Genomic DNA, 20960 nt, shown 5'->3' with positions numbered 1-20960 from the left:
GAACTGTTAGTCCAGAAATAACCCACTGACCTCTCTTACCTACTCCACTCACCATTCCTTGTTTTTAAACAAAAGTAAAAATAAAATAATTGAATCTGTAACTGTTCTTGAATTTTTTAAACTTTCAGAGCTTACTTCTCCCCCACTCCATCTCCTAAGTACAGTTGCACCTTGAACAGTGCCAGGGTTAGTGATGCTTACCTTCCACACAGTGAAAAATCCACTTATAACTTTACAGTCGATCTCCGTCAGCATCCTTGAATTCAACCAACCTCAGATCATGTAGCAGCTACTTACTGAAAAAAATCCACGTATAAATGGACCCACACAGTTCAAACCTGTGTGTTTAAGGGTCAACTGTACCCTCAGAAGAGCTGAGCTCTATAAATAATGTCATTGCAGCTGACATTACGATGTTCTACCCATATACCCCACAAGACTGAAGGACCTATTTCCCCAGCTATAGGGAAGACAGCGGCTGGCAGACAGCGCTCAGCATCATCGCTTTTCAGGAATTGCCTTGGATGAGGAGAGCTGACTGCCCAAGGTTATGCCTTCTTCTTATGGCATCCCACATCGAATAACTGATCTGCATGGAGGTTTAAGGATCTGAGCCCTTTGTCCTAACTCTTTACAACTCTGAAACACCAGACCAACTTTAGAACTCTTCAGGGAGTAAGCTGAGATCTTGATTGAGACTTCGCCACTGCTCAACTTCTCTCTTCTTCCAGTTGGCTTCATTTGCTCCCATAGGTGTCAATCCCAAGAACATTTCTTAGTGAACTTCCTGAACTTTAATCTCTATCTCAGAGTCTGCTTATTGCTCAGGAAACTCAACTTGCAGGAATCATAATGATGCAAATTGAGTAAAAAAAAGATATACTATTCCTTAGGAGTTCTTCTGTTCAATGTTCTGTATGAAACATGCTAAAGCAATGCAGGAACTTAGACTCTTGAAGGAACAGAAAGCAGGTGAAGAGCACAGGGGAGGATTTGTTGATAGACCTCTGTAGCAAGTGTTTAGAAACAAGGTAATAACTATTTATAAATGATCAGAATTTTTTTTATGGTAGAATATTTAATTTCAAAAATAGAAATTAGATAGTAGTTATATATCTATTTATATTACAGAAAGACTGGAATGTAGGGGTAAAATATTTCACCTAAATTAGACATTGGTCATGCTGTGCATAAGAGGCAACTGACCCCCAACTCCCACTGTGACTCATGAACAGATAAGGAAAGGGGCACATTCAGTTGCTGGTTAGCCTTCCGTTATAAGCTTTGGCTACTAGTTTTGTGCCTCTGTATCCCTGGTCAACATATAAGCCAGGTGGTGACGCAGGAAACAAAGACAATGGAGAAAATATGTGCCATCCAATGAGACAGAGGTCAAGACAAACAATGGGTCTCTTTTACATGTCTTCTAGAACAACTTACCATAATATCTTCAAGGTTGGAAAACAGATTTTTATTCTGTTTAGTTTGTTTATACTTATTCATAAGGGCCCACTTACTAAGTCAAAGCCCAGATTGCAACTACAATTTTGCACTCAAAAAAAAAAAAAAAATAGAGAAAAGAAAGGAAAAAGTAAAGAAAAAAGAAGGAGGGGCAGATTTGGGATTTGTGCATGAGGGTGTATGTAGGTGCATACAAATGCACGCATACGGTTTGGCAGACACATGTACACACTTGTCAGAGTGGCATAGCTTTGATACACATTTGAAGCCCTAGGAACTACCAGAGCCAGTCTACAGGCTGGGGACACAAGATGAAAAGAACAGAATCTGCTCCTCAACTCAGTGCCACGGGGAAGACTGCTGACAAGCATCAGTATAGAAAAGTGTCCTGATTGCCCTATTAGAGAGGTCTGCACAGAAGCCCAGATGGAGGACGGAAGACAGTGGTGGGACCCAGGGGATGTGAAGAGCTTTTGGAAGCCAGGCGGGAGTGGTTCAGGGACCTGGACCCAGAGGAATCTTGTGCCACGGCTGCAACGTGGGCGGCAAGAACAAGAAACACAAGGCACTGGGGCCCCTGGCTGTCCGGGCGACCTTGTCTGCTTCCAGGGTCAAATCTGCCGCCGCCGGTGAGGCTCCAAAGGAGAATCCTTTGGCCAGGCCGCTCCCCCCACCCCGCCGCTGCTGCCAGCAGCTGGAGCCCCGAGTCAGGCAAGGTATGAGTCTCCGCCCCGGGCTCTCCTCCCAAGCTGCTGCTGCTTGTCCTGAGGAAGAAGACTTCTTCGCACCTGGGTGGGCCCTAGGTCTCAAAATTTCTGTCTTTCTAAGCTGCCGGCTCCCCATCGGGCGGCCTTGTCTTAGATCAGTGTAAGCTACTTGGGCCTCCGGAGTTCCAACGGTAGCCCTGTTGGCGCCCCCTACCTAACCTCCACTTTTTCTCCTTCGAGAACCAGATAAAAATTGCATTGGCTCCCGTTTAAAAAAAAAAAGTATGTGTGGTTGCTGTGAAATTATGAAATCTACTTGGAAAACGTGGGAAAGCATTAGTGAGAAGAGAATACTTAAATTGGATCTTGAAAGATGAGTTTTCCAGGCGAGGAATAAAGTGAAGGTCATTTTAGAAAGAAAAGTTCCAACAGTGGATGCCTAGGAATGGGTCCGAGTCAGTCTGTGAAAGAGCATTTATTAATCCAAGGAGTTGGGTTCTATACTGAAGGCAACAGGATTTCCTCAAAAGTAATCCCTTCTCCAGCATCCCACCCAGGGCCCAGCATGTTCAGATCTTATCTTAGAAGGAAAATTTTAGCAACAGAACAGGGGAAAAGATTATAGATTGGGGAGGTTAGAGAAAAGGGATCATAGAGTTTTCTGAGAGTTCCAATTTACCATCCTTTGCTTTAACGTTTCCCTAACACAACTCAAGTCTGCATTATGACAGTGTTAGGAAAATTACAACAGCAATTTGCAAGGACTTAACAAATCAAATCCATATGATATCCAAAACTTGAGGCAGCTATTTTTATTCTACATATACATATTTTTTTTAACATCAAAACTTGATGGCTTTTTATTGCAACTATAGTTAAGCATGCTAGAATTTGAACACACTGGGACACTTACCATTAACATAATCATTTAGCCTTGGTGATGGTGTCTCAGGGTTGGAATAGTTCCAGAACCTCAGTATGTAAATTATTTCTGAAGCACCCCTGACAAGCATGTGTGCACTGGATGAGACACAATGAAGCCTCCCCTTTACTTCTTCAGGAAGCCCATTCATTCACAGAAGAACTCTATTAGAGGCCTCTTCCTCATATTGAAAAATTTTAACTTTTAACAAGATGCTTCAACACAAGAATTCTAGTTCTAAACCTTGGAGACAAATCGTTTAGAGGAATTGCAAACTTTCACATAATAGCATCTGAGCTACTTTTGTCCTTGGCTCTTTTCTTTCTATATATCCTTCCTCTTCAGCCTGACTCACATTCATGGCCTTGCATCCCACACTACATGATGACTACCAAACCCGCCTCTCCAGCCTGACACTCTTTCTGATCTCCACACTGCTATATCCAGTTATCCTCTGAATGCCTCTACTTGAATGTCTTTCATACAAATTCCAAATATTCAAAGCTCGCTGCTCTTCCCCCATCTCCTAAGGCACTCTTGCACCTTTTTGCCCTATTTCAGTGGTGGTCACCCAGTATACCCAGTCACCATCCATTTGGTCACCTGGTCTACAAATCTGGCATATATCATTGGTGGGTGCTCTTTCAACTTAAGTGTGCATAAAAATCACCTGGGCAGGGATTCTTTTTAAAATACTGATTCTGATTCAGTCACTTTGGGTTTGGAGAGTCTGCATTTCTAACAACCTTCCAGGTGATGTCAGTATTGCTGGTCATTAGGTGATACTTTGAGTAGCAAGGTTACAGACCTATGCTTGTCTTTTAGTCGTACATGGATCTTAGCAGGTTGGTAGAGAAAACACAGGCTTTGGAATTAGACAGCTTTTTTTCCCCATCATTGTTTAATTCTAAGACATATCATTGATCTAAAATTTTCTTCAGTAAAACAAAAATCTTTTTATTTATGAACAAAATGAAAGTTTTGTTCATGCTTGAAAGATTTCATAATTTTATAAATATTGACATATAGAAATGCATACATATTAATAGAATCGATAAATATAATTGGATATAATTTCAGTCCTCTTAGGTTCGTTGAGACTTATTTTGCGGCCTAGCATGTGATCTATCCTGAAGAATGTTCCATGTGCAATTGAAAAGAATGTTTATGTTTATTCTGCTGGTTTTGGATGTAATGTCCTGTAGATATTTATAAAGCCCAATTGGTCTTTTGTGTTATTTAAGCCCACTGTTGCCTTACTGATTTTCTAACTGGATTGTCTGTGCATTGATATAAATGAGGTGTTAAAGTCCCCTAATATTATTGCATTATTGTCAGTTTCTTCCTTTTTGTCTGTTAGTAGTTGTTTTATATATTTAGGTGCTCCTGTATTGGGTGCATATATGTTAATGAGTGTAATATCTTCTTCTTGTATTGATCCCCTTATCGTTATTTAATGCCCTTCTTTGTCTTTTGTTTTAACCTATTTTTTTTTTTTTAAATTTTACAGAACTTTTCTTTTTTTTTTAGAAATTCACGTTCTTTTTTATTTATTTATTTATTTATTTATTTATTTATTTATGACTGTGTTGAGTCTTCGTTTCTGTGCGAGGGCTTTCTCCAGTTGCGGCAAACGGGGACCACTCCTCATCGCGGTGCGCGGGCCTCTCACCATCGCGGCCTCTCTTGTTGCGGAGCACAGGCTCCAGACGCGCAGGCTCAGTAATTGTGGCTCACGGGCCCAGTTGCTCCATGGCATGTGGGATCTTCCCAGACCAGGGCTCGAACCCGTGTCCCCTGAACTGGCAGGCAGGCTCTCAACCACTGCGCCACCAGGGAAGCCCCTAACCTATGTTTTAAAGTCTGTTTTGCCTGGTATGAGTATTATTACCCCCACTTTCTTGTCATTTCCGTTTGCATGAAATATCTTTTTCCATCCCCTCACTTTCAGCCTGTGTGTGTCTTTAGCTCTGAGGTGAGTCTCTTGTAAGCAATATATGGATGGGTCTTACTTTTTATATCCAATCAGCTACCCTGTCTTTTGTTTGGAGCATTTAGTCTGTTGACATTTAAAGTAATTATTGATAGGTATGTACTTACTGACATTTTATTACTTGTTTTCCAGTTGTTTTTGTAGTTGATCTCTGTCCATTTCTCCTTTTTGTTTCATCCTTTGTGGTTTGATGATCTTTTTTAGTAGTATGCTTATGTTCCTTTCTTTTTAGTTTCTGTGTATCTATTATAGGTTTTTGATTTGTGGTTACTATGGGGTTCATAGAAGTTGACCTAGTACTATGTCTACTTATTTTAAACTGGTAGTCATTGAAGTTCAAACACATTCTTAAAGATCTACATTTTCACTCCCCTCTCACACATTTTTTGATGTCATATTTTATGCCTTCATATTTATCCCTTAACTGTTTATTGTAGTTATAGTTGTTTTTTTTTATAATTTTTTAATCTTTTAATATTTGTACCGGCTATTTAAACATTTGATCCTCAGTGCTTACTATATATTTGCTTTTCCTAGTGGGATTTTCCTTTTCCTATAAATTCTTACTTATTTTCCTCTTAGGGGAGGCCTTTTAACATTTCTATTAGGGTTGGTTTAGTATTGATGGACTCTTTTAGTTTTTGCTTATCTGAGAACTTCTATAGCTCTCCTTCAATTCTAAATTATAATCTTGCTGGGTCAAGTATCCTAGTTTGCAGGTTTTTCCCTTTCAGCACTTTGAATATATCATGCCACTCCCTTCTGGCCTGCAAATTTTCTGCAGAGAAAACAGCCAATAGCATTATGAAGAATCCCTTGTATATTACTCTTTCTTTTTCTCTTGCTGTGTTTAGAATTCTCTTTAACTTTTGCCATTTTAATTATGATATGTCTTGGTGTGGGTCTCTTTGGGTTCACTTTGTTTGAGACCCTCTAAGCTTCCTGTACCTGAATATCTGTTTCCTTCTTCAGTTTTAGGAAGTTTTTAGCCATAATATCCTCAAATACATTTTTGATCCCCTTCTCTCTCTCTCTTCTCCTTCTGAGACCCCTATAGTGCTAACATTGGTATGTTCAGTATTATTTCAGAGATCTCTTAAACTGTTTTAATTTTTTAAAATTCATTTTTCTTTTTGCTGTTCTAACTGGGTGATTTCCATCATTCAGTTTTCCAGATCACTACGTGTGCTTCTGTATCACTTAGTGTGCTATTCATTCCTTCTAGTGTGTTTTTTAAATTTCAGTTATTAAATTCTTTCTAATTGAGTCTTTTTTATATTTTCTAGTTCCTTGTTATAATTTTCACTGTGTTCATCTATCCTATTCCCTAATTCTGTTAACATTTTTATCACCAGTGCTTTGAATTCTTTGTCTGGTAAATTTCCGTTTCATTATTTTTTCAGGATTTTGCTCTTGCTCTTTCAATTGAGAGCAGTTCCTCTGCCTTTTCATTTTGCTTAACTGTCTCTGGCAGTATGAATTTAGGTGAAACAGCTACCTATTGCTGTCTTGAAGGGATATTCTTATGTGGGAACATCCCTGTACAGACTGCAAGTGCCCAGTGTCTTTGGAGAGCTGGATTTGACATGGAAGCAAGTCACATCTTTCCTCAGAGTGTGCTGGCTGCTATCACCTTGGTAGGGGGTGGGGCTGGAGATGGAATGGCTAGTGCTGGAGCTGGGTGTGAGGCAATACTTTCCCTCTTCTTGGTGGCTGTCACTACCCTATCAGGGGCAAGGTCGGGTCCCAAGTTGCCGGAGCAGAAGCCTTGGGGGTTGGGCATGAGCTTGCTCTGTTTCCTTTAAGTGTGTGTTTTCCCCTATCCCAGTACTGAGGTACTTGCCCCAGATGGAGGGAGTGCTGAAGCGAGGCAGGCCCATGCAGGCTCTTGGCTCTTGTCAGCTGCAGACAGAGGTCCAAGCTGTCTCTGATGTGCTGCCTGTGAAGATGCCCGTGATTGTTTCCCTTGCTCTGCTCAGACGCAGCCTGCAGTGCAAGTCCCCTTTGTCCCACACAGCGATCGTTTTCCCCAGCCTCTGCCCCCCCATGCCCTGTTGTGGAGCCACACTGACGGGCTAGGTGGGGCTCATGTGGACCCTTGGTGTGTACCGGGGCATGAGCTGTGGTGCAGTGTCTGCCTTCATTGCTCTAGGATTCTTCTGATGTGCTGCTTAAATAAGCATGAAAAATGGCTGCCACCACCCTACTCCACCCAGGCTTTGCCCTGGGACTGTGTCGTCTCTGAGGCCCATGGCCAAGTCTTCTCCCCCGCTGTGGCTGCCCAGATCCAGTACAGTGCCATGACTTGGAGTGAGCAGGGCTGGAGCATTCACTCAACTTGGGGTTAGGCACAGGCGAGTCAGTCACAGAAAACCCAGAAGCCGTTAGAGCAGTCCTCTCTCTGCCCTCTATACCCTTCTTTCGGGACAAGCCAGCATTTCTGCACTCCTCATGAGCAGAGTCCAAGCTTACCACAGCCCTCCTGTTAGTAACAACTCTCCTCCAACCAACCAAGGGGGCTCATCTTCCCCGACGTAGGACGCCAGGACCAGGGCACCCAATCTGTGGCTCTCATTGCTCACTCCCCAGGGTAGGTGTCTACGGGTGCATTGTCCCTTTTCCTGAGTACACTCCCAGCAGCACAGGTCCCAACTCAATCGAGTTTCTTCTCTCCCTACCCATTATGTGTGGATCTTTCTTACAGCCTTGGTCGTACAGGAGTCCTTCTGCCAGTTCCTAGTTAGTTTTCAGCGAGAATTGTTCCACATATAGATGTATTTTTGATGTGTTCATGGGGAGAGGTTAGCTCCATGTCCTTTTACTCCACCATCTTGATCAATCCCCTCCCCCCCTAACCCCTGGAAGTAGACAGCTCTGAGTTTAAATCAGGGATCTGATCAATAATAGTAATGTGTCTATGGACAAACCATTTAGCCTTTGTGCTGCAATCACCTCCTCCTAAAATGGAGATGGCCTGTCTCATAGGGATTTAAATTATGCAAAGAAAGTAAAATGCACAGCTCTGCATCTGCCATACTGCAGAGAATTGAAATTGTTTATTGCCTGTCGTTGGTCAAACCTGGAGCCTAATAAAAATACTTTGGCCACCATTAGGTGACAAAATTTACCTGCTGGAAAGAGGCTTAGTCTTTATCAGAGAGAAGGACTCCTGACTGGGCTGAGGCTGAGGTTTCAGTGACCTTATTAGAAGATGGACCCAGACCAGGTGACATTCTGTGATCTGGGACACAAGTTTAGCTGCTTAGGAGAGAAGAGGTTTCCCTCTGAGAGTGAGCACAGTGACCCCACCCTTAGAGCAACTCTGTGAGTGCTCAAAACTCTGTGCATGTTAAATGTGTGAGTTGCTATGATCGCTGTCTACATTAGGAAGGAAATGCTGAGGTCCCACCTGATGGTCTCTTCATAACTCCCACGGAGACCTGTGGTACCCTAGCAGCTGGACTGTGAAGAAGGCAGATCAGGATGGAAGAAAGTAAAGCTAGTGAATAAACCAGAGTTAAGTTATTAATTTGCAGTTGGATGTCTTAATTTTAGGTATCAAAACCTTTTTCTTTTTCAATCCAGGGCATGTTTCCCTCTGTATTAGTGACTGCATAGGAGGCTGAATGTTGCTGAATGAAATGAAATCAAAGCGCAGTTGCAGGGAAGCATGAGGGACATTTCACTGAGGCAATATTCAATCAGAACTCCATACAAAACAGCACCACTTTAATGATGAATGTAAAACTGCTCTCTCATACAGTGCTTGTTTACTTTGTTCTTGAAGGTACAGAAAAGTAGAATGATGGAAATCATGTTCATGTTCCTACTTCCTAGAATTAATTAATGTTAGCATTTTGCCATTTTTTTGCTTGAGATATGAATATGTACACTTATATAAAATTATATATAATAATACATTTTAATAAAACATTATAGATAAAGCCAGTTTTTGTTATTGACCCCAAATAATTTGCCTCTCCCCCTCCTTAGAAGCACATCACCCACCTGAAGTTGGTTTCACATATTTCCTGTGAATGTTTTGAGACTTGAATATTACAGTATGAATCAGGGTTCTGTTTCTTAACCCTGCCCCCTCTCTTCTTCTCCCTCTCTCTGTCTATGTATATATAGGTACATGTATCTGGTTGGGTACTATTATCTAGCCAAGTTGATGCTTAATATTAATCAGCATATATACTGTATACTTTTATGCTATATTCGGGAAGAGCTAATATATAAATTTCTGTACTTCTATTTTAAAATTTTATAGAAATTATTATTCTTTATGCAACTTGAATTTCTTTCTTTACATTATGTTTTGAAGTTCTTTCCATGTTGCTATATATAATTCAAGTCTGTTCATCTTAAGTGCTGTATGGTAATTCAACACATGAATATTCTACAGTTTATTTTATTGATGGACGTTTAAATGCTATCAATTTTTTTATTGTACCCTGTTACAAAAACATCCTTGACATGTCTGCTATTGTTTGTGTGCAAGATTTCTCTAAAGTACTTACCAAACATAGGATTGAGGGGTTGTCATGAAAACACAGTCAAGTTTTTAAATGTACTAGACCAAATATTCTCCATACTTGGATATTTCCACTAGTAGGAAGGCAGACTTCCTTTTCGTTTAAAATCCTAGCCAACTTTAGGTATGCCAGACAATTTTCTACTCTGAGGATGATAAAAAAGTAACTTTTAAAAAACTAATTGGCTTTCTTCTCATCACGAGTGAGATTTTCTCTCGTGGTTTTTGGTAATTTGGTTTCTTCCTTTGTGAATTGCTTTTCATGTCATATGCCCAACTTATTCAAGTGATATTTTAAAAAGTCTATATGATGATTGCCTTTTAAAATTGAAATTTGAGAGTTCTTTGTATGTTCTTGATACTGTTATATATGCTGTAAATATCTTCTCCAAATATATTTTTCTTTGTTGTTTATGATGCCTTTGTCATACAGAAGTTTTTTTTTTGTTTTATCAGTGTTTTCCTTCATAGTTGTGTGTGTGTGTGTTTATCTTTCGTTTCTTGTAGGATGCAAAAATATTCTCCTACACATTCTTCTAAGAGTTTCATAAGGTGTTTTTATCTTTTGTCATGGAAAATCAAGTTTCTGCATTGTGCTTTGGTGTTAATCTTTTAGAATTTAAATGATTTTTAAAAGGAGAAATGATTTTACATAGTTTTCTAATTTAAAAGCACCCACAGTATTTTTTTAATATTATTGAGATATTCTTATCAAGATAAGTGATTGTATAATCAGCAGACTTAGCATCACAAAATATGTAAGAGTAAGCTCCCATGGAAAATAATTTATAATTCCATGCGGACAAACACATTTTTCAGTAACAAATATTCTGACACATAGTTTCTTATATTAAATATCCGTAATTGCAAAGTCAGAAGTCAACAGTCCTTGGCTTTTTAAAAAGAAACTTATGATGTTAGGAAAGTGCTTTGCCTCTTTTAAGAAACAGGCTTAAGCAGAAACTAAATTTTATGGTAATATGTTACAATATATTTCATGGTAACTGGTATGTAAATAATCACTGATCTTCTTATCTTCTCAAGCAAAGGCTAATGGTTAATCCAGGGCTTTACATTCTCTAAGGTATTGTAGCCTCTCAAGGTTCCTAATACCGAAACTTGTGCTTTATTCAACTAAGTTTTAATTAATACTGAATTTAAAATATTGAAGTTTCTATTTTTGTGTTTTTATTTCATTTGAAATTTATTTTTAATTTATAGTATAAAATAACAGACATTTTAACCTTTGGTATAAAATAAGGTTTTAATTTCATTTTTATCATCATCATTAGTCACAGTGTGAATGTGTAAAATCAGTTGTCTGTCTACCTCCTCTTTTTGTTCTTTAATATTCCATTTCCCCTAAGATTCAAGTTTCCGTTTAAATCTGAAAGTTATTTGACCTTTGTTAAAAACAGCAAGACAGATTTTATTGAATAAAATAGGGAATAAGCTATTGCTTATTCTCCAAATACAATACGGACAAGTAGAGATTTGTAGCCAGGGGACAGCATGACGAAAGAGAAAGAAAAATGACTAAGAAGAACTTGGTTAGGGATCAAGGGTAGGAGGGGAGGGGAACTTGGTTTGATATTAATGGTGGAGGAAGAGGAATTTGATTGACTATCAAGGTGAGGGGATCCCTGTATTACTCTACATGGAGATAGGGAAGAAATAAAAGTTAAGTGAGATCATAATGTTGAGCCCCTAATCCAATACAACTGGTGCCCTTATGTGAAGAGGAAGAGACACCGGAGCTCACACGCTCTCTTTTTTTCTCCACAAGTGCTACAGAGGAAAGGCCACCTGAGTATGCATTAAGTAGGTGGCCATTTTCAAGCCAGGAAGAGAGCACTCACCAGGAACTGAATCAACCGGTACCTTGATCTGGGACTTCTAACCTGCAGACCTGTGAGAAAATGAATCTGTTGTGTAAGTCACCTAGTCTATAGTATTTTGTTATGGCAGCCCTAATGCAATCTATTTTTTGTTTGTTGTGTTAATACCCCACTATCTTAACTGCCGTACTAATGATTATGAAGGAAGATCCAGTCATGTCCCATTCTTTTTTAGATTATGTTTACTTTTTCCTTATTGGTATGAATTCATTTTAGAGTGAGTTTGTCTAACTCTACAAACAATACCATTGAAATACATTGAATTCTATTGGTGTTAGAGATTACTTAGGAAGAATCGAAATTTTTAGGATACTGATTCTTCCTATCCATGAAAACAGTAAATCTACCTATTTATTTCTATGATATTTTATAATACATACACATTTATTCCTTCACATCTCAGAGTTTGTTGCAATTGTAAGTGGTTTATTTTTCTCCATTACATCTTCTACTTTGTATTTGATAACACATTGTTTGTACAATGCCCCTTTTCCTTGAATACTTCAGTGTGTATTTCTTTACAAACCCAGATCATTCTCTTTCATAATCATAGTGCAATTTAAAGTTTCCAAAATTCACATTGGTGGATATTATTATAATTCTCTATTGACCTTGATCAAGTCTCATCCACTGTCCTAATAAGGTACTTTATAGCCAAAGGTGGGTGTAGATGAAGTCATTTTTTTTTCTGGTCCTACAGCCACTCTAGGATCACATATTGCATTTAGTTGTCATGTCCCTTTAGATTCATTTAATCCAGAATAGTTTCTTAGTTTTTCCTTGACTTTCATGAGGTTGGCATTTTTAAAAGTTCAAGCCATGTATTTTGTGGCACATCCTTCATTTTCATTTTGTTATTTCTTCACGCCTAGATTAAAATTATACATTTTTGGCAGGAATATCAAAGCAGTGATGTAGTAAGTATATTTTTCAGTGTGTCACACCAGTGAGAACATACTGTTCACTTGTCCCATTACTGATAATAACTTTGATACTTGGTTAATGTGTGTGCTTTCCAGATTTCTCACTTAAGATTATTATTTTTCCATTTGTAATTAATAAACTTTGCAACTATGTAAATATTTTAATTCTCATCATACTTTCACCCGTAAGTTTTAGAATCTATTCATAATTCATGCTTCACTCAATTAATTATATAATTGTTATCAAATGGTGATATACTAACTTCATCTTCCCTTCTATATTTATTAGTTGACATTCTAGTGAAAAGATAGATTTTCCCTCCATCTAATTTATTTATGTATTTATTTTTAAATGTTTTTAAAATACAGAATGTTTGCATTTATTTGCTTGTATCTCCACAGACTCCTAGATTTTTATTTTATCCAATGAGTAATAATCTGTAACTCTTATTTTGATAAGACTTTTCCTTGATTTGCCACTGGGAGCACCTTCAAGGAGGCTTCTGTGTTGTGTTGACATACCCAACTGTTCTATGAGCATTTCCTTACTTTCTGGTACAACAGAGTATTTCAGATTCATCTGAACTTTTCCAGCCCAGTCTGAAATCAGCCATTTCTCTAAGGACCACTGAGTCCTTGTATTGCAGAATGGCATTTAGAAACTAAGAACTGAGTGCTAGCTATGCTCATTACTACTAGGCTGTCCTTGCTGCTAAGTCCTTTCTAGCAGACAGAACCAGGAAATGTACATATACACACACAAACACACCTATTTTGATACTTATGAGTCATCTATAATAAAACTCTAAATTTTTACTGATATTTCCATTTCTAATACAACACTTCAAGGTTCATTTTAACTATCTATCTTTCCCTATATGTAAGCGCCTTCTTTGCCTCTCATTCTGGTACTCAGATGGTTTGAATATTAGCCTTTTTGATATTTTCCTATAGGTCTCTGAACCTCCCTTAATTTTTTCCCTGTCCTTTTTTCTTTGTTGTTTAGATTAGAAAATTTCTGTTAATCTAGCTTCATGTTCACTGACTCTTTTTTTCTGGTATTTCCATTTTGCTAATGAGGCACTATGCAGAATTTTTAAATGTATTATATATTGTGGTTCTCAAATTTGGTTCTTTTTTATAGCTACTCTTTCTTTGTTGAGAAGTTCTACCTTTCCATTCTATCCAAGAGTGGTTGTCCTTACATCTTGCGACATGGTTATGGTAGCTTCTTTAAAGACTTTGTCTGACATTGTAGCATTTGTGTAATTTCAGAGTTTGCATCTGCTGAGTGTTAGGTTTTGCTTGTTCTTTTTGTGGTGAGTAATTTTGGATTATGTTCTGGACATTTTGAATAATATGCTATGAGATCCTGGGTCCTTTAAAAATCTTCTGGAGAATATTGATTTTGGTTTTGCTTTAGCAGATTGTCAATCTGGAGGATGCAGTGTCTGGAGCCCTAACCTATGAGGATTGGTAGAGGGAGAGGGGTACCTGGGTAAACTGGTGTCAGGGATTTGTTAGGTGAGGGGAGTCAGGACAGCCCCACCCATAATAGCGTTCTAAGAACCGAGCTATTCTCTCACTGTGCTGACTGACTTGATCCAGAGAGAAGATCTGACTGAAGAAGCTTGAGTTAGGGTCCCACAGTCTAGGCATGTGTCCCAGCAGTTGGGTACCCATAGTCCATGGTCTCCTCATCAGTGGATGTTGGAATAGACACTATAAGAAGTGCGAGCTGCTTTTGTGCGTATGTTCACCAAACCTTTTCTGCATCAGCCTCCTTTATGTTTTGCTTTACTTCTTCCCACGCTTGCTTGCCTTCCCCTACCCCCACCACACACGCAATGCCTGCCTTCCTATTGCCTGCCATACCACCGCGTTAACGTTATCTTCTCTGATTAGATTTTCCAAAATGTATTGTAAATTCTTGTAACAGTTATGAACAGACTTTCACCTTTTTTGCCATGGTTTTTGTCCATTTCATCCGTGTAGCAATATCTGCCTATAAAACAACACCTTTAAAATGATATTGTGTATGCCCTGGCATCAAGTGTTTTTCAAATCAACCTTTTTAGGGTAAAATTTACATGAAGTAAAGGCACTTACTTGAAGTACACAGTTTGGTGAGTTTTGACAAATGTATACATTCTTGTACCCACCAAGGTAATTAAGATATAACCATTTCCATCATCCTAAAAGGAGGACCAGTGTCATCTGAGGTGGTCTTGGAAGGAAAGAGGCTGAGAGATCTCATGACCTGTGCTGCTTGATCTCCCCTCTCACCTTAGCATTTGCCATGAGGCAGCCATCCTGGCGCCTCCTACTTCCCCCTCCAGCTACTGTCTCTCCTACTCGGCCCTTGCAAGAGCCCAGTCCCTTGGGTCCCTCCGTGGGTTCTGAGTTGCTCCAGAGCCCTGGCTTTGAGCCGTCTGCCCTCCCATGACCCCTGGTGGAAAGGGCCGGCTGATGCAGACACAGAGGACCAAAGATACCACACACGGCCTGACTCCAAGGAACCTGCAGACCCTGTGCCCGGCGGGTACCAGCTCTGCCCGCTCAGGCATCAGCGATCACGAAGATTCCCCATGCCACGCGGAGCCCATCTGGTGCCACACACCTGCTGGAGCCGGAAGTTTGAAGCGCTGGTGAGTCCAGCTGAGGTGTCATGGCTGGACTATTCAAAAAAGTTGGTGCTATTTGCTGACAATTGCAAGATGACCAGCCACTCAGGAATGGGGAAGAGACCTCTTTCAGACCACAGATGGACTCCTTCTGCCTTGTGAGCTGCCAAACCCCTCTATGAAGCCCAAGCTATCCAGTCATGTCCCCCCGCCCAAGTCCTGACAAAAGTAGACTGAGCCTAGGCCTCTAGGAAATTGCTAGAAAGGAATAGCAAAAGAAGAGGACCGCCAGACAAGTGGTCCCCCATAGCAATGAGTAGGTACCAGCTGCACCCAAGCTCCTGGAGAGCACTAGGCCTCTGAAGGGAAACCTCAGTTCCAAGCTCCCAGAAGAAACAGCTTGAGTAATAAATCCCAGATGTCTAGTAACTCCTCCCCCAAGATTCCCTGCCATCACCATCTCATTACAGCCCTGCCAGAGGTGTCCTGTGTGTTTGCAGGAACGATCCAGGGGCAGCAGGGCTTTCTGGCTAGTTGCATCTAGCTCCCTGCTGCCCAAGAGGTGGACAGGAATTGCTGATTAAAGGCCAAGCCATTGGCCCAGTTCTCTGGCCTCACTGATGCCAGGGAAGAGGACACAGGGAGAAGAGTTGCCAGGGACTCTGTCCAGCAGGAATCCTCCACCCATATCTTCCAGTTGAAGGTCCTGGAAATGGAAAATTTCATTGTCACTGGTGCTGCCTCGGCTGCTGCTGCTGCCGGTGGTGCCACTTTGTGAGATCAAGGTGACCTATACTCCTCTCCCTTCCCCCCCACCACCCCGAAGCTTCCTTGTATACTCATTGGCGGAGACCTAGGCTTGGAGAAGAAAGCTGAGCACCAGTGGAACCACAGGGTCCGAGACAATCAAACTAAAGCCCCTTCAGACTGCAGGGCCACTCAGCCTGTCTTTTCTTTCTCCCTGCCTGCACCGGGGGCTGCAGACTTCCTGCCCTCACCCACTTCCTTTGCAGATCCTGGCCGCAGCCACATTACCTGTCACTGACTTGGCTCAACTGCCTGCCCGGCACCCAATCCTGTCTGCTCTGGTACCTTCCCTCACACCAGATATTGATTGTGAAATGAGGTGCACAATTCCTAACTCCCTTTCTATTGCTTTTCCTGTGGAATCTCTTTCTCTCTTCAGGGCCTTCCCTAATTTGGGATTCTCCTTAGAAATGAGTACCGAGTGGCCCTTTGCATCCCATCCCCTCAGCATAGCCACCGTGTCTTCTACTTCTGACCTCCCCTCACCTCCTACACCTCAGCCCTCTTCTTCAGGCCTTCCTTCTGCAGAATGGGGGTCACCTGTGCCTATGTGTGTGGATTCTCCTCCCTTGGTCTTCTAGACCCCTCCTCCAGCCTCCCACCAGCACCCTGTCTTCCCCGTCAAGCTCATCTCTGCTTTCCCAGTCACTTGCACCTTCGCAGCCAGCACATCAGACTCGTCCAGCCCTCCTGCTTTGGACTTTGGTACAGCCGACATGGACACCACTTCACCATCCCAGGCTTTCATCTTCGGATCTCCGTTGGCTCGGAGGTGAGCTCCCTCCCATTTGTCCAGGCCCATTGCGCTGTGGAGCAGATATTCCCAGCCTCCTGCATTTGTGGTCAGCAGTCTACCCCAACTTTCAACCTCCCTTCTGGCCCACTTTGGGTGCCCCTGATGGGCAGTAGCCAGGAGCTCCTCTCCTCAGTGCCTCTGTATGTACTGGCTTCTCCATCACTGCTTCCCCAGCTGCCTCCACTCCAGTAGCCAACACCTTTGCATCCAAGCTTGCCTTTGGCTCTGATGAAATATGGATATGGATACCACACTCCATTCCCTGGCTGCCATCTCCCAGGGGTCTTCCCTTGCTTCCAGTGAGAACTTCTTTCCATTTTCCATGGCACTTGCTTGTTCTGAGAACATGCTGCCCAGTGGCCGTGCTGCTTCTGCACTAGTCTTCACCAGCTGCCTGCGCGGTCAGCGACCTAAATGCAAATTTCAACCTTTCCTTTGACCCAAGAGAAACCACTCAGCTCATATTTAGGTGTCCTGATGGGCCTCAGCCTGAAGCCACCAACTGTGACAGCTCTTTCCCTTTTGGAATTTCTGCAGCCTCAGCACAAACTCCAGACTTAACCTCTCTTGCAGCCCAGCCACCCACTAGCAGCACAGTTCTGTCATTTTCTTGACCTCCCTATGTTACACTTTTGGCATCCCTGTTAGTACCCAGCTGGCCTTTTGTGACACCCCAAGTGTTTTCCTCATTGGTGCAGCCACTACTTTTGGTTTTGGAGCTGCCATCAAAATACCCAGCACTGGGGGGCAGAAGGTAACCTTTAGCCAACACCACTATACACACATCTACTTTTATGGGACCTGTAGCCCCTATGAGTAGCAGCAGCTTTGGGATCAATGTGGCTGCCTTAGGTCCCAGGTCCATGTCTGGAGCACTTAGCTTGATCCAGAACTGAGAGGGACACCCTGTACCACTGCTCATGTTGGGAAAGGCTTGATCTGAGCATCAGGGTCCTGCACTGGTTGCAGTTGGAGAGGCCAGCTCTATGGAAAGCATATCTGTCTCAGGAGAGACTTTCCTTCCTGCCTATGGTCAGAGCACTTTGGGTTCTCCTCTCATCTCCCCATGACCATCCAGAGAACACCTGCTACTATCAGAGGAGACAGTACCACTGAAGAGAAACATGTTCTAGGAGACAGTTCTGTTCCTCCTTGTGGTCACAAGATCACCTGTGGCCCTTCTGGTCAGAACACATCTGTTATCAGAGGAGCGAACACCATATTGGTATTTGGAGATACTTCTCTTCCTGCCTTTTGTCAGAACACCTGGGGACTTCCTGGCCACTGCACATCTGATGAATTCAAGGGCCTGCCACCATACCTGTGCTTGGAGTCAATACTCTCCTTGCCTACAGTCAGAGCACCTGGGCCTACCTGTCCAGAACATAGGTGGTGCAATAAGAGGGGAGAGCACCATACCTGTGCTTGGAGATGCTTCTGGTCCCATCTTCATTCATAGTACCTGAGGCTCACCTGTCCAGAGTATTCATGGTGCAGTGGGAATTGGTAGCATCATACCTCTGATTGGAGGCCACTGTGCTCCTGCCTTTTTCCGTCAGAGCATTTGAGACCCACGTGTCCAGATCACAGGTGGTGCAATAGGAAGGGCCAGTATCATATCTGTGCCTGGAGACACCACCATTCATGCGTGTATTCAGAATACAGGGGAAGCTATAGCCAGAGCACATCTGCTTCAGTCAGAGGGGAAAATGCTCTGCAGTTTTAGGGAGACACTTCTAGTCTCACTTTGTCAGAACACCAGAAATCTACCCATCCAGAGTACCCTCCTTTGACTTTGGAGAAGCCAGTGCCACTGAGAAAATACCTATGTTTGGAAGAACTTTTGCCACTACCTTTGGTCAGAGCAGTTATGCCTCTGGTATGCGCACAGCAAGCAGCAGTCTTGCTTTCAAGCTACCTTTATCCCTTGCCCAGGGCTTCATTGGAGACAAGTTTTAGGCCTCCAACCCATTCATTTGCTTCTAGTGCAATATCTAGGATCTCACTAACTAAGCAGGAGAGGCTTCCTTTAAAAATGGCAGGTCACCATGGGACCCCACAAATGGACCTTGTTCTGCTGGACAGGGTCTTAATACCTTTTGGCTATGTCAAGCAAAGTTTACCTGCCTTTTATCTTCCTAAAGTAAGCTGAGGCCCAATACCTTAGGATATGTGTGTGTACAAGATATATGTGTGTTAGAGGGAGTGGGGCAGATGAGGCCGGCCAGATGTCAACACACTGGACTTGACATTCCACTGTGTAGAATAGAAAAGAGCTCTGTACGTATCATCAACCAAGCCATTCTTGGTTTTGACTGTTAGCCTGGCAGACTCAAGCTCTGGGCCAGAGCTGGCAGGATACTCACTGCTGCCTCTAGCTTCCCCTTTCCCATTTGCCTCAATGGGCTCTTATCTTTCTTTTCCCAACTATATATACATAAAGTCTTGTTCTTATTAATTTGTCCTCTTGTTCACATGTCTTTTGCTCTTTGACTCAACTAGAGAAAGAATTGATTTGTGTGAGTAGTCGCATGCTGAGCCAGTCTGCACTGTGCAAAGTTTTCTGGGCCCAGTAACTAAGATGTGGAAGTCCCCATGCTTTGTGACTATGCGTGCTGACATCTGCTGTCTCTGTTTTCAAGTATCGGGATGGCAGCCCAGGAGGAAGTGAGGTGTGGAGGAGGGAGAGAAGAGGTGGTCACTCCCACCTCTCCCCTCTTTGCTTCTCCCTCACCATTCTCACCTCACTCTAGGTTAGACTGTTCCTGTTATGGGTTAGGAAACCACAGTTTGCAATTTTAGTCTTTGTGAAATGTTTAAACATATTTTTTTTCTTTAATTAAACTTAAGCCAATACCCACACATTCCAACCTTAACCAGCAAGGATGGGCTTAGCATCTAGGCTCTTGGCCTGGAGGGACAAAAGAGGAAAGAGCCCATACCTGCTCTGTAACGATTGAAAACTTTAAGTCTTGGATGTGATGTGTTACTTAGAAGCTGTTATCATGCTGCTTTAAATGTCAGAAAATACCTGGATAAGGCCTATTTGGGGGGGAAAAAAAACCCAAACCAAAAAACAAACAAATGAAAACCTGTCTCGCTCTAGTCCAAACCATTAAAATATTGAATTGCAGGAATTACAGTTTCAGCCAGATATAGCTGACCCTAGAGTTATGCTGTGTCTCCACTGGACCTAACTGCTGAAAGTACAATCTTTCTAAGCTATTTACAACTCACGAGGACCATCTTAAGATGGGGGAAAGAGACATATACATATATATATATATATATATATATATACATACATATCGTTTTATTCATTTCTTCAGTGAAGACTCAGGACCCCTGACCCTGTTCTAAGCTCTGGTGACATAGAGTTGAAAGACATCTCTGGCCTCTGAGGAATTTATGATGTAGTGCAGGAGACAGATGAATAATCAAAGACTACAATTGGGGGACTTCTCTGGTGATGCAGTGGTTAAGAATCCGCCTGCCAATGCAGGGGACACGGGTTCGAGCCCCGGTCTGGGAAGGCCCCACATGCTGCGGAGCAGCTAAGCCCGTGTGCCAAAACTGCTGAGCCTGCACTCTAGAGCCTGCAAGCCACAACTGCTGAGCCCGTGTGCCACTATTACTGAGCCTGTGAGCCACAACTACCGAAGCCTGCGCACCTAGAGCCCGTGCTCCGCAACAAGAGAAACCACCGTAGTGAGAAGCCTGCACACCACAACAAAGAGTAGCCCCCGCTCGCTGCAACTAGAGAAAGCCCATGTGCAGCAACGAAGACCCAGCGCAGCCAAAAATAAACAAATAAATACGTTTATAAAACAAACAAAACAATTGGGGACATAAGTGGTAGGGTTGTAGGAGGAGGGAAGACGGACATAAAAGTAAACCTGGGGAGATAAAACTTGAATCATGCTTTAAAGAAGAGGAAACAGCCTAGTGGAGAAAGGCTATTTCCAGATGAAGGAGAAGGCATGAGCAAAGTCAGAGGAGGAAGAAAGATCATGAGCCAGTGGGACACCAGACAGGTAATCAGGTGTGGCTGGAGAGGGAAACCAAAGCTGAGAAATGCAGCTGCAGGGAGGACAGAGGCAGATCACAGACAAAGTTATATACCAAGATGGGGGATTTGTCCATTATGCTGACAGTGTAGGGTATCGTGATGGGGTTGTAAGCAAAATGTGACAAGATTATATGTAGGTTGTAGAAATATTTCTGGGACTAATAATAGTGCCAAATTTATTTAGTTGTTGTGAGAATTTAATTAATTATTATATATAAGGCAC

At 42.1% G+C, this 20960-nt stretch overlaps 1 long non-coding RNA gene across 1 annotated transcript; it reads right to left on the bottom strand.

Moving 5' to 3' along the window:
* Positions 1-788: 788 nt before the first annotated feature.
* Positions 789-20289, bottom strand: LOC309635607. Its single transcript, XR_014248929.1, has 2 exons — positions 4940-20289; positions 789-4573 (listed from the first exon to the last, which is right to left on the bottom strand). It is a non-coding gene; the product is annotated as an uncharacterized lncRNA (long non-coding RNA).
* Between the last annotated feature and the right edge of the window lie 671 nt (positions 20290-20960).

The sequence above is a fragment of the Balaenoptera borealis genome, assembly GCF_965194805.1.
Source record: "Balaenoptera borealis genome assembly, chromosome: 10".
NCBI classification, from domain to species: domain Eukaryota; kingdom Metazoa; phylum Chordata; class Mammalia; order Artiodactyla; family Balaenopteridae; genus Balaenoptera; species Balaenoptera borealis.
Note: the sequence above shows the minus strand (reverse complement) of the source record. Positions and strands in the feature narration are given on the sequence as shown.